General features: G+C 43.6%; 1 protein-coding gene across 2 annotated transcripts in view; it reads right to left on the bottom strand.

The window, feature by feature from the left end:
• Positions 1 to 9,318, bottom strand: part of rerg (RAS-like, estrogen-regulated, growth inhibitor) — a 51,269-nt gene extending 41,951 nt beyond the window's left edge. Inside the window, exon 1 of one of the 2 annotated variants that reach the window (XM_005939226.3) lies at positions 8,964 to 9,318. The gene's annotated coding sequence lies outside the window, so the exon portion shown is untranslated. The remainder of the gene's footprint in view (positions 1 to 8,963) is intronic. The other variant, XM_005939228.3, reaches the window with a different exon arrangement.
• Positions 9,319 to 13,154: the final 3,836 nt, after the last annotated feature.

The raw sequence follows: 13,154 nt of genomic DNA, 5'->3' as shown, positions 1-13,154 counted from the left end.
ATAAGCCAAGAGCTACATCTCAGACTCTACGGGCCTCAGTCAGCATGTTGAATGTTAAAGTCCATGACAGTAGAATTAGAAAAACACTGAGCAAGTGTGGCTTTTTTGGAAGGTTTTACGGAACATGGGGTCAGAACATGTCAACACAGCTTAGGTTTGCAAAGTTCGATCTGAACAAATCATAAGACTTATGGATCAGTGGCGTTTGGACACATGAAACTAAAGTGGCAATAATTCAATTCAATTTTATTTATACAGCGTGAAATCACAGCAACAATCACCTCAAGGCGCTTTATATTGTAAGGTAGATGCTACAATAATACATACAGAGAAAAACCCAACAATCATATGACCCCCTATGAGCAAGCACTTTGGCGACAGTGGGAAGGAAAAACTCCCTTTTAACAGGAAGAAACCTCCGGCAGAACCAGGCTCAGGGAGGGGCGGGGCCATCTGCTGCGACGGGTTGGGGTGAGAGAAGGAAGATGGGATAAAGACATGCTGTGGAAGAGAGACAGAGGTTAATAACAGATATGATTCAATGCAGAGAGGTCTGTTAATACATAGTGAGTGAGAAAGGTGACTGGAAAGGAAAAACTCAATGCATCATGGGAATCCCCGGCAGCCTACGTCTATTGCAGCATAACTAAGGGAGGATTCAGGGTCACCTGGTCCAGCCCTAACTATATGCTTTAGCAAAAAGGAAAGTTTGAAGCCTAATCTTAAAAGTAGAGATTGTGTCTGTCTCCTGAATCCAAACTGGAAGCTGGTTCCACAGAAGAGGGGCCTGAAAACTGAAGGCTCTGCCTCCCATTCTACTTTTAAATACTCTAGGAACAACAAGTAGGCCTGCAGTGCGAGAGCGAAGTGCTCTAATAGGGTGATATGGTACTACAAGGTACTGCAATAATATTGCACAGCTCCACAATTAGCAAGAAACACAAAGATCTCATGTCAGGTGTCCAGCACGGTGGTGGAGGGGTGATGATTTGAGCTTGTTCTGCACCTACAAGACCTGGGCACCTTGCAGTCCCCGAGCCACCCACGAACTCCTCCGTACACCAAGAATACGAGAGTCAAATGTGTGGCCAACAGCTAAACCCTGGATCATGCAATACGACAATGATCCCAAGCAGAGCAGCAAATCTACAACAGAATGATGTTGAACAGGCAGATGTCAAGAGACAACAGTAATTTGTTCTGTGAATTATTTTTAAATGTACACTCTAATTTAACACCACATAACTTTGCCGTTCAATAATTAAGACAGCCATTTATAGCGTGCTGAAGTTTGTCAGCCAAGTTTTTGAACAGATTTATCGTCAGTCACCGTTGTGTACATTACATGAAGCACAGACTGGACTGGACTTCTCGCTCTTTGTTGGCTGAAATGAGCTACAGCAGGAAAATGAGAGAAAGCTGAAACCGGATCACACGTTCGTTTGCCCAGTTAAATAAAAGCTGTGCTTGGTTAATATGTTGCTGGCACTGACACACACCCAACTTCACACTGGCTGAAATTATTAAGTGGCCAGCATCCAGTTTTCTTCTCCTTTACTCCAGGCAGACGCTTAAACACACACATATGTTTTAAACTAACCTTTTCCCCTTCATAGCAACACACATATGTCTATATATGGTGTGACAGCGTGCCGCTCTGTGTGACCCAAGTGGAGATCGATCATCTGTCTACGTCTCCTACTCGGCGGGTGGTGTCACGGCAGCTGCCAGCATCTTTAAATATTGGTTTCGGTCATTGCTGATGTGGCTCCGATAACCAAACAGCACAGTCAAAGCAGTGAGCAAAACCGCTGCTGTAATAGCAATAATGACGTTGTGTTCTGTCCTCCCAGCTAAGTTTGTGGTGTTTGGCAGTTTCGAGGACAAAGATGAATGACTGAGTTTAACCCTGAGTGGCATTCTCCCACTGTTCAAGTTTGAAATGTGTCATTACATCTCCAACCAATATTAATATCACTGCCTCGGTGATGCAACCTTTATTTCCTGAGTTCTTAGAATGAATGAAACTGCCACATTTACACAGTCATTAAGGCTGGGTCTAAAATCAAGTCACAGACTCCCATGTCTTTAAGACAGAGGAAGCATGTTTACAACCTGGTTTAAAACAAACAGTATAGGGGTACATTTTTCACATGACCCACCCAATTAAATGCTATTAAGGCTTAAAGTTCTGATTAAGTGTGTGGCTGCTTTTAGAGACAGGCCAGTTCATCTTGTTTAGTCTTTGTTTTAAAGGACACTCTGAGCAGTTGGCTGGTTAGTTGCTCCAGTAAACAACGTGTCGACACAGCACTCACATCAAGGCTTTCAAACGGGACTTGACAAACCAGTGGGTGACACCACTGTAGCGACATCCATCTGTTTTGCCATCTATGTTGATAACGTGGTCGTCCTATGTATAGTAAATGGTGGAACCACAGTCTCTCTCCTCTGTCTATCCGACGCAGTAGGAAGCAAAAACGTGGCATTGAAGACGAGCGATCTAACCGAGGTTTTTTTTGTGAAACTGACAGCACGTACGCTTATCAGTGTAATCACAATCAAACGGCACTTAGATCCCACCTGTTAAACAAGCTCTGTAGAATACCAGATATGAAATAACACTAGAAACTTATTTTGGATACTCTGTTGCTCACAGGGTTTTACATAGTTCCACATATTTAAGTTGGGAGACTTTTTACAGTCTCATCGTGATCTCGCAGCAGGGATCTTTTGCATATTAGGTAAACACTATGATATGGAGCCATCAGATATGAAATGATACTAACAACCAAAAACAACTGCTGTCTGTTTACAGACTCCTTGCTTCCTTAGTTTGCTGTGTACCATAATATACCGCTCAAACACCGACATTTTTCCCATGGAGAGACTCACAAACCTCTACATGCTGTGTGCAACCACACCCTGCAGCGCAATGGCTGCCATTAGTTATCAGAATAAAACTCTTGGACCCGTTGTCAGAGCCCATGCCGGTGCAGTGGGTCCTGGATTCCTCGTGGTGCGCAACAATGCCCAGCTTCGTGTTCCTAGAGCAGAGGTAGGCAACTCCAGGCCTCGAGTGCCGGGGTCCTGCAGGTTTTAGATGTGTCCTTGATCCAGTACAGCTGATTCATCTTGATGCATTCTCAATCATGCAGGTAAGTAAATCTCCAAAAGTTGATTCTGTTCATCTGGACGTAGCGTTTTGTGGGAGAAACGTTTCGTCATCATCCAGGTGACGTCTTCAGTCTCAGCTGACTGCAGGTTTCCCCAATCTTATAAACAGGACATTTGCATAATGACTGAAACCAGCCCACTGAAGGAACAATGGGCTGGGAGGTCAGTCCTTTAATCTTAATTATGCAAATTCTCATGACCATTGATCAACAACCACTGATCAATGGCCAGGAGTCCCATTCACAGAGAGTTGGGGAATGGCTGCAATCACAGCATTGTAAGATGCGAAAGATGTACCCTTAGGCCCCTCCTCGATTCAGAGATGGTCTTTCCCTTTTCACGTAAATGGCCTCCTTGGGGGTTAATCAGATACAGCTGATTCAAATTGCTAAATGACCTCTTCAGCATGTCTTGAAGTTCTCCAGAGGCCTGGTAATGAACTAATATTTGATTCAGGTGTGTTGATCAAGGGTGATAATTAAAACCTGCAGGCCTGGAGTTGTCCCCCCTGTCCTAGAGGATAAAGGAAGTGACACCACTGACTAACCCCCAAGTCTTTCTGACCCAAATTCAACAGAACACCTCTGGGATATTATATTTCGGTCATTCCAACGCTTCCAGGGTGAGAGGTAGGGTACACTGTGGACAGGTCGCCAGTCTTTGAAAGAGCTAACATAGAGAGACGGACATTCACTAATCTAATCTGAGCTATCTAATCTGTTTTGTTATTGGTGTCTATCTAACACCTGCATTATAAAAGTCTGGACAGTTTGCTTGAGGGGACATGAGTATCTACTGATACTGGAGTTAGCTGTGCACCAGACCTGCTGCTACTTCTGTAAAACACACCCTCTGTCTTCTAAAATGCTTATTCACTCCATCAAATGCTAGCTATAAGAATTAGTAACGTCCATAACAACAGTGCTCTAAAGGGAGATAAAAGCTTCTCTTTTAGCTCCACGCACAGTGTTTACACTGACAGTAGATGCTAAAGGAAAAGTCTTCAGTCGAATGTAAACAGGACATGAAGGGAATATGTATGGCTGTTACAGCACTTTTTTTTCTGCCTTGTTTCTCACTTTTACGCTCGTGTTTGCTCTCCCTCTGTTTCCCATCTCGCACACATTGCTGTAACCACACACACGCACACACACACACACACACACACACACACACACACACACAGAGCTGCAGTGATCCCTTGCTCTCCCACGCAGCAGCAGGGAATCACCACTGAGAGGAAGAAGAGAAGCACAGAGACGTGTCTCCCTATCGACTCGGCCATTCGTCTTCCTGTTTTGCCTTTTATGGCCTCCACACCTGCTCCATCCTTCATCCAAACACATACATGTATGTACACACGCACACGCGCACACACCTCAGTCATGCAATGAAGTCACAGGATGATCTGCTTTAGTGAGGCTGAGGTGTCTCTCTATTTTACTCAACGCATGTAGAGCTTTTTTTTGACAGAGAACAAATTCCAGTGGCTGCCAAGACAAAAACAAATGATATGTTGTTTCAGCATGGATCCAAGGTCAAAGAAACATAGGATCAGCCAGAGAAAGGAAAAAAAACAACAACTATGAGCCAGGATAAGCACTACAAGTAAAGCAGGGATGCATTTTAAAGAGCAATTTTTCTCACATTCTGAAAGACCACGGCCTGTGTGTTTGCCACCTTTATGTGTCAAACGTGGTAATCACTATCAACTTCATCTCACCTGCATGCGGTACAGAGATAAGACAAGCTGTGACTAGCTTGGCTGACCTTAGCACTGCACTCGTCCAGTGCTAACAAAGGTGCATTTGCATGTTGTCTCTTGTAAACATGGAGCCTCCTCTTTTTCTTCTGCTCTTTTTAAAAAAAAAAAACGATAAAAACCTGGCTAGCTGAAGTCTGATACTGTTGTTGGATAACAAATCACTGCTTGAATCTGGAGATGGGGGGAAAAAAAGAAGAGGGAAAGAAAGATCTCCGAATTTACTTCAACAAGTGAGTCTTTACCGTGACTGTAGTCTAGCTTAACTAGCATGCTGTAAAGACTAGTGAAAACTGTTGGCCCAACTTTTTCTAAAGTTAATAAAAATGATCTTTGGTTCAACTAGAAGTGCCAAAAATTCAGTTCCTTAAGGTATTTGCCCTCTGTGAGAAATTCATCCATCTGAATACAAGAGTTACGGATGTGTTTACTTTGACTGACAGGCAGCTACAGCCAGTGAACGCCTGCCAGGCCTTCCCTCCACCATCTGGAATTCTTGACCACAGTCGTACACAGATTTCCAGATCAGCCACCCTGTGCTACCCAAACCTGGCTGGGCAGAAATGTCCCCGGCAGTTCATTATATCTGCCAGGCTTCCAGTGTGTTATTATTTGTGCCATGTTGCTATTGTCTGTATTGTCTGTTGCCTATTGTGCAGTGTACATTGAGAGCAAAGAAGTAACCTGAGCCCAATTGTGTGTGTACACATACTTGAGCGATAAAGTTCTGTACTGTTAGCAGACATGCGTGTCTGTTTGTCGCATATATACGGCTTATGAATGCATTTCTGCTGGTGTTGCTAGTCTTAACCAGCAGTCCCCAACCCATCAGGCGGGTCCGTGAGTGGTTTGGTACCAGCCCGCAAGAGTTGAGGCTCGGGTGCGAAATTTATGATTTTCAGGGTATATATCGTTAACTCGGTTTCCCTGGGTCTTTTCCCGGATTTTAGGAGGACACTGCTAATAGTTACACAATTACACAGTGAATTCGTGTCTATTATTATATTTACAAAATACCACAGTTTTTGTCTTGGTCGTATCATTTTATTTTGTTGTATTTATCTGCGACACCTTACGGAGCCCCGCAGGGGACATGAAAGAAAAAAAAATTAAGACAGACTTTTTGCGAGATCTCGCAAAACAAACTCGGGATCTCGCAAAAGTTTTGCGAGATCTCGCAACATTCCAACAATGGCGGCAGCTACTTAGTTGTAATATTACTCTTTCTTGGTCACAAAATACACTTTTAAGATATTTTGAGGTGTGAATGTAGTTGTGTAAACGTCAGATACCTGCTCGGCTTACAAGACATCACAAATTTGCAAAAGTGCTCCAACGTTTTCGGAGATCTGACACCCACCATCTCGAAGCTAACGGGAGGTCGAGACCTACTACAGCTGGGAGGAACACCGCTTTCCCGGCACATCGGGCCTCGATCTCCCGGTCGGCTTCGAGCTGGCGGCCTCCGAAGAATGCGGCTAAAACTTTTGCGAGATCCCGAGTTTGTTTTGCGAGATCTTGCAAAAGTCCGTCTTCATTTTTTTTTTCTCCCATGTCCCCTGCGGGGCTCTGTAACACCTTAAAGACCGGTCTGTGAAAATATTGTCTAACATTAAACTGACCCGTGGTGCAAAAGAGGTTGGGGACCGCTGGTCTTAACTAGCAACACTACCAGTCTTAACTAGCCAAAATGCTACCGTTGACGCATCACAGGAACTACGTCCATTTTATACATCTAGTTTATTACAGAAAAGGGTCTTTTTTCTTTGCTTTTTTTGGCTGGGTGGGATGACTTCATTCTCAGACAGTTTTTGAGCAACACATGGTAACGGCAATGCTTTAGGAATTCACAGCACCAGACTGTTTTTAAGCTAAGCTAAGCTAAGGGTGTCCAGACTTCATAGGTACAAATGAGCGATCTCAGCTAACTCCCATCAGGAGACTAAATAAGTGAATTTCTGTATTTTCTACAACATTCCTTTAAATTGAGTTTCAACGTTAATTAGAACATTCTTAACAAATCAACATAAAAGAGGCGAAAGACAAACTCGCTGTGTACGGCAAAGGTTAAACACAGTCAGCACTAACTACAGCATGTGATTAGAAATGACTACAAGATTAGAAAGCAAATCCTGTGATCCTCATCAGAATGGTCTTAATAAACTTTTCCATAATTGGCTACATAGCCAGTGCTGTCAGTGTTTCTGTGAAGCTGTTCTTGTTTACTTTCAGGAGAGGCAAAAACTTTAACATAGAAATACAAAGAGTGATGATTGATGGACTCGATGCCCTCTGTCCAGGATGCAGCAGTGTGCTTATTTTGACACGTGGACCTCTGCTCTGCAGGGACTTCATCCAGACTGTCAAACTGGGCACGTGTATATATTTTTTTCCACTGTGTGCCCAGCTGGCCTTTTTGTAATTTTTACCCTGAGAAATGAATCTGGGTGGTGGTGCTGTGGTTGACTGAGATTACAGACCTCAGTGCTCCAAACCAAGGGAGGAGACCTGCTGCACCACAGGCTATAGAAAGACGGCAAACCGCAGGCCTGTCATCAGAATATACAGTGAAATGGTGCGCAGCCTCTGGAGGGAAACTAGTGGGGAAAATACTTCTGCAATGCCCTGACTCTAAGAAAACGTTTAAATTATATTTTTAGTTAAGTAAAAGCCGAAAAAAGACGCTAGATTTTCAGTAACGATCCAGACCAGGCTTTAATATTATACAAAAAAATTCCAAAAATTTCTACCATATGGTGACACTGGAACACCAACCAGGGGTGACGGGTATCTGTCACACGTTCATCATCCTGATACATAAATAGAAGAAGGAGTGGCTCAGTATAAAAGCAGAACTCTTCACAACTCTTCTAATAAATTTCATTCAAGTTAAAGTAAATAAGTTTGGCCTCATTTGACCTGTTAACAAATAAGTCAGTGTGTACTCTGAGATTTCCTTAGGAGCAACTTTAACATTGAACTCGATACCATGCAGAATGGCCCCATTCTGGACATCATACTAATTTATATGTTAATGATATGTTGCTATTATCTATGAATTAGTGTTAACATTAAAGTGCATTGTAACTAGTTGCGGTGATTTTTTTCTTATAGGTTAACACGTGTTTATGTAATCATAATCTACTTGGAAGTTCAGTTCAAGGGATATTAAGTAGCAAAAACTGAGAGTATGTCGGTTGTACTTGTGTTTTTTAGTAAGTGCACCAGTTACAGTGCTTCATCAGAAGGCAGAGACTGTAGTGCTTCACAGCTCTGTTTACAAAAAGGACTATTATACAGTTATTTAAGCTATTATAAACACAATATAGCAACATTTATCTCTGTTTTAAATATAATGAGTACATGCATTTTATTTTTCATTATTATTATTACTATTTATTAATTAATTATTATTCTTATCTGGCCTTCAGTCCAGATTGAATTGATTGAAATTCAGTACATAAGCAGTATATCAAAGCCACTCAGCATTTCCTTGCCCCTCTTCTTCTGCCCAGTTTGGCAGGCACCAGTGCTGGGCGACAGGACCCTAAATCCCATAAAGATTTGGCCTGTTCTGCAGTACTCGGGGCTGCCCATGAATGCGAATGGAGAAGGAGAAGGGAGATCAAGCAGCAGAGTAACACGAAACTGCATATTCATAAAGACTGAACTCTTTTGGTTGTATTACAAAACTGGATTCTGGCTTTCTCTTTCATTGCTCCATTTAAATTTCCTAAATAACTGACTTGCAAGACTTTTCCAACTTGCAACACGTCATTAAGACCACAGACTAAATTACATTAAGCTATGGTTAAGGTTAATTTAAAGCAATCCCAGCAACACTTAGGATAGACTTTCCCCCCATGAGACTCAACCTCACCTCAGGAAACACGAGCTTCCTTAAAAGGATTCCCTCAGCTGCTAATATATCAGACCTCTTGGCCTGACCACAAGTCTGATCGCTTCCACGCCTGTATATTGCGGGGATTTCGCCTCACGAGAAAACACCGGCAGGGCGACTCACCGGTGACCGCTGAATTCAGTAGTAATTCCTCCGGTGACGAAATCAAGAGGACAGAAATGGGGGGAAAGAGAGGAAAACAAGAAAGAAAAAAGTTGACAGGTCCGATGATCGAAAATAATGTGTCTGACCTTCTGAGGTGCAGATGCGGACGCTGCGCACCTCTGGGCAGAGGGGGAGGTGAACACGGATAGGTGGATGGACGGGTGGATGGAAGAGGAGATCCTGTCCGGGCGGACCGAGCAGCAGCTCTGACGGGGATGAATGAATCCCAAAAACAGAGCCTCAGTGGAAATATATAGAGAGGAGCTGCTGGAGTTCCCGACACTCTGCTGCCTCTGACCGGGCTGATGCTGCGTGCCGCTGCATGAGCACAACGAGGGGGACAGCGGCCTCTGGTGGCGGGGAGCGATAACACAGGCTTCGAGATTCTAAAGGGAAATTCCACTATTTTCCAGTTCCTCTCTCATTTCGCCAACCCCCCTAAAGATTTCAAAGATCTCAAAACGTTAAACGATATTCTTCCAAACCGTCTATGTTAGATTTTTTTCCAGTGTTTTGGCGGCATTTAGGCAAATGACACGCACAACTTAAATGTGCTATGACATGTAAACACAGACACTTTTTCACTTTTATTAAACCCTGGCTGACTTTAAAAAGAGCAACACAGAAATGTACAGTGGACTAAAACGTGTTCAGACACAAAAACAAAGTGGGGAGTTTGTCTGTGAAGGTTCAGCCAGTTTCAAGCAACTTAAAACAGTCCAGATGCTTTTCTTTCCAAGCTCCTTAGACAAAAATGTGGAGTTATTTAAAACTTTAGACAACTTAAATCATTAAACTGAGAAAAGCAAAATGATACTCGTGAAACTATATGCAGCAGAAAGCAGACAAAGAAAATATATACAGTCTGAGAACATGGCACCAAAACTGTATAGTCCAGTAGAGTCACGCTGCATACATCCAGCAGCCAGTTTATTATGTGTGCCTGTTCAGGTCAAACTGAGCATCACGATGGTGAAGAAAGATGATAGAATGTGTCGTGGTTGTTGATGCCAGACAGCCTGATTCTGCTTGGATTTTCCAGAACAATGATCTCTGTGGTTTACAGAAAATGGTATAAAGAAGTTGAGATATCCAGTGAGCTGTATTTTCCTGGAGGAAAATACCTTCCTGATGCCAAAGAATGGTCAGACTGCTTTGAGCCAATAGTGAGGCAACAGGAACCATTTGTTACCATCAAGGTGTGCAGAAGAGCAGCTCTAAGTGCACAACACAAAGTAAATGGGCTACAGCAGCAGAAGACCACACCAGGTGTCCTGATCCTCCGGTCCTCTCTAGAGCTCCGTTTGTTTTGGATGTTCTCTCTCCCTCTTCTTTCCTCCTCCTGGTCCCTGCCTCAATCTCCACGACTGCTCATCATCATTCACCTGCTGCATGATTGCTCTGCCACTACTTAAAGCCACGGCAGACTGTTGTTCATTGCTGGGTTGTTGTGCTTACCTTCGTTAGTGTAGTCCCAGCTCTCTTTGTGAATCTCCGAGTCTCATCGTGATTCCTGATTTTTCCTAACGATCCTCAGGATCCCTGCCTGTTTCATGTGGACCCTGCTTGGATGAGTGTCAGTGAGTTTCAGCGTGGGAGTGGATTGAGTACGAGTGAGTCACAGACAGTGTGAAGAGGACTGTGGACGTGGACCCCTGCCCTGGACCTTCCCCTAGATTTCCTGGGGCCCGTGTCCCTTCATCACTGTAATTCAATTCAATTCAATTTTATTTATATAGCACCAAATCACAACAAGGCGCTTAAATATGTACATATGTGTATGTATTTCACTTGGTGTTGTTGTAAATAAACCTCCCTTTACATGCACAGCTCTGAGTCCCGCATTTAAGTCCTGCCTGAACAGCCGTGACACCAGCCGCATGTTAGCTAACATCAGTCCATCAGACACTTTGATCCACAGCAGAACATTAAGAAAGCAATGAAATTATCCTCACTTTGCTGTGGATGTTATTGACCCACAGAGGGTTGACTCAGTGTGCTGCTGCTTGTTAAAACTCTTAATTTGCAACAACCAAAGCATTGTTCTACTATTAGTTTGGGTCGTCATTGTAAAAACTGAAAAAAACTTTCTTGTGTGATACATTATGTCTGTCTGCTTTCATAAAATGCTACTTCAGCTAGTCCTGTATGAGCTCCCTCCTAGGGAGGACAGCGGCCTCTGGTGGCCACAAGTCATAACAAAGGTTCTGAGTTTATAAAGGGGAATCCCTACACCTGTTTCACACACCCTGCCCGGCATGAGGGGCTACAGGCAGTTTTTGGGGCACCGTCCCAGTTTGCTGCTGGTTTCGGGGGGGAGCTGGATGTTCTGGTGTGGTCACTGACCCACTCCCTTGGTTGCTTGGGGTGGCTAGGACCTCCTTGATGGGAGGGACTCTGCCGGGTGGTTCTTGGGCACCTGTGGCCCTTTGACCCTGTTCTTGGACCAGGGCAGCCAGCCTCTAGCGGGGTCAACTACGTCTGGTCCTCTGGGACTCTCACCCCTTAGCTATGGGAAACCCATCTGGGCCCTTCCTGCTTCTTCTACTGGAATAGATGCGTGGATGACGCAGATGTGTGTTGGGGGCTTTGGATGGCATGTATCATGATCTGAGTGAGTGTTTAGTGTTTTTCCACCTTATTTACTTATAAATAAATAACTAAATAAATACATTTTCAATTACTCTCTCCCCTTTATCTAAATCCCCCTAAAGTTTTCACCCAGCTATACCCAGTGAAAGCAACATCAGCAAAAGGGAACTCTAGAAGCCCGAGAAATATCAAGGGCTGAGGGGGGAGCTTGAGAAGATGTGGAGGGTGAAGGCAACAGTACTAGTGTGATAACTGCAGCATCAGGGCAGCTACCCCCAAATTGAGCCAGTGGCTCCAGCAGATCCCAGGAGTGATATCAGAGATCTCTGTCCAGAAGAGCGTAGTGCTGGGAACGGCAAAGATAATGCACCAGGGCATGTGTATCCAGTACACTTTCCAGCCTAGGTCCCACATGCTACTCCTGGGATATGAGCAAGAGAGACAAAACTGAAGCTATATCAGCTCGGACATCATCTAGATTAACAAGGTTTGTGTCGGAACAATATGAGAACAGCATCCATTCCAAGGCTTGAGTTGGAGCAATACTCGAACAGCATATGGAAGAAGGACATCACCAGACCCTGGCACGATTCATGCCTACTGGCTAAAGAAACTACCTGCACTCCATGAGTGTCTGGCAGCACAACACTACATGCCTTTGCAACTTCAGGTTGGGGGTCTGACTCCCGACCAAGGCGTCTGAATCAAGTAAGGGTCCTTTTAGAGGTTTCAGAAAAACTGGAGAGGACTAAAGGAGAAGTGATGCATATTTATGGGACCCAAACACACTGTATGGCAGCATTTATTGAGAACACCTTGATGGCGATTATTTTATATTGTGTCACAATTAAAGAGGGTTGTTATTAGCTTCCGGAAATCAGCTTTAGTGTCGAAATCTAGTTTTCAGCTAATGTTTTTTTTATTGATTTAAAACTTAAACTTCATCTTACTCTGTGTTGAGGGAAAGGGAACTACTGTAATTGTGCCTCTTTTTTGTTCCTGGATATTCATACATACAGAAAGAAAGACTTCAGGGGCATAAATATATACCATTGTGAAAATATTCTTTTTAACAAGAGAGAGGACAGTTCTCATAATGCTGGACACAAATGGAGAACTGATTCACTTGAGTCTGTTGGATCAGGAAATGTGACGACGCTGCACTTGTGGTCAACTAGACCAAGACCACGAGTCACATGCCACTGTTCATCAACAACCCAGCCGTGCATTACAGAAGCACTTACGCCTTACTTAAACCTTTTTTTTAAAACATTGTTTGCATGTTCAAATATTCTGTGTATTTTTGAGTGAACGGGCTGTTGATGGCATTCTGTTTATCATTAATTATGATTTTATATTGTAACCATAGTCACGACACTTAACACTTTTCATGTTTGAGATTTGTGAACAGAGATTTGTCCTCACACCATCTTTCACCACCACTGCGGAGCAGCTTTCCGGCCGACTCCACACACACACACACACACACACACACACACACACACACACACACACACACACACACACACACACACACACACACACACACACACACAC

Source organism: Haplochromis burtoni, unplaced genomic scaffold, assembly GCF_018398535.1.
Source record: "Haplochromis burtoni strain Fernald_Lab_line unplaced genomic scaffold, NCSU_Asbu1 Contig_267, whole genome shotgun sequence".
NCBI classification, from domain to species: domain Eukaryota; kingdom Metazoa; phylum Chordata; class Actinopteri; order Cichliformes; family Cichlidae; genus Haplochromis; species Haplochromis burtoni.
Note: the sequence above shows the minus strand (reverse complement) of the source record. Positions and strands in the feature narration are given on the sequence as shown.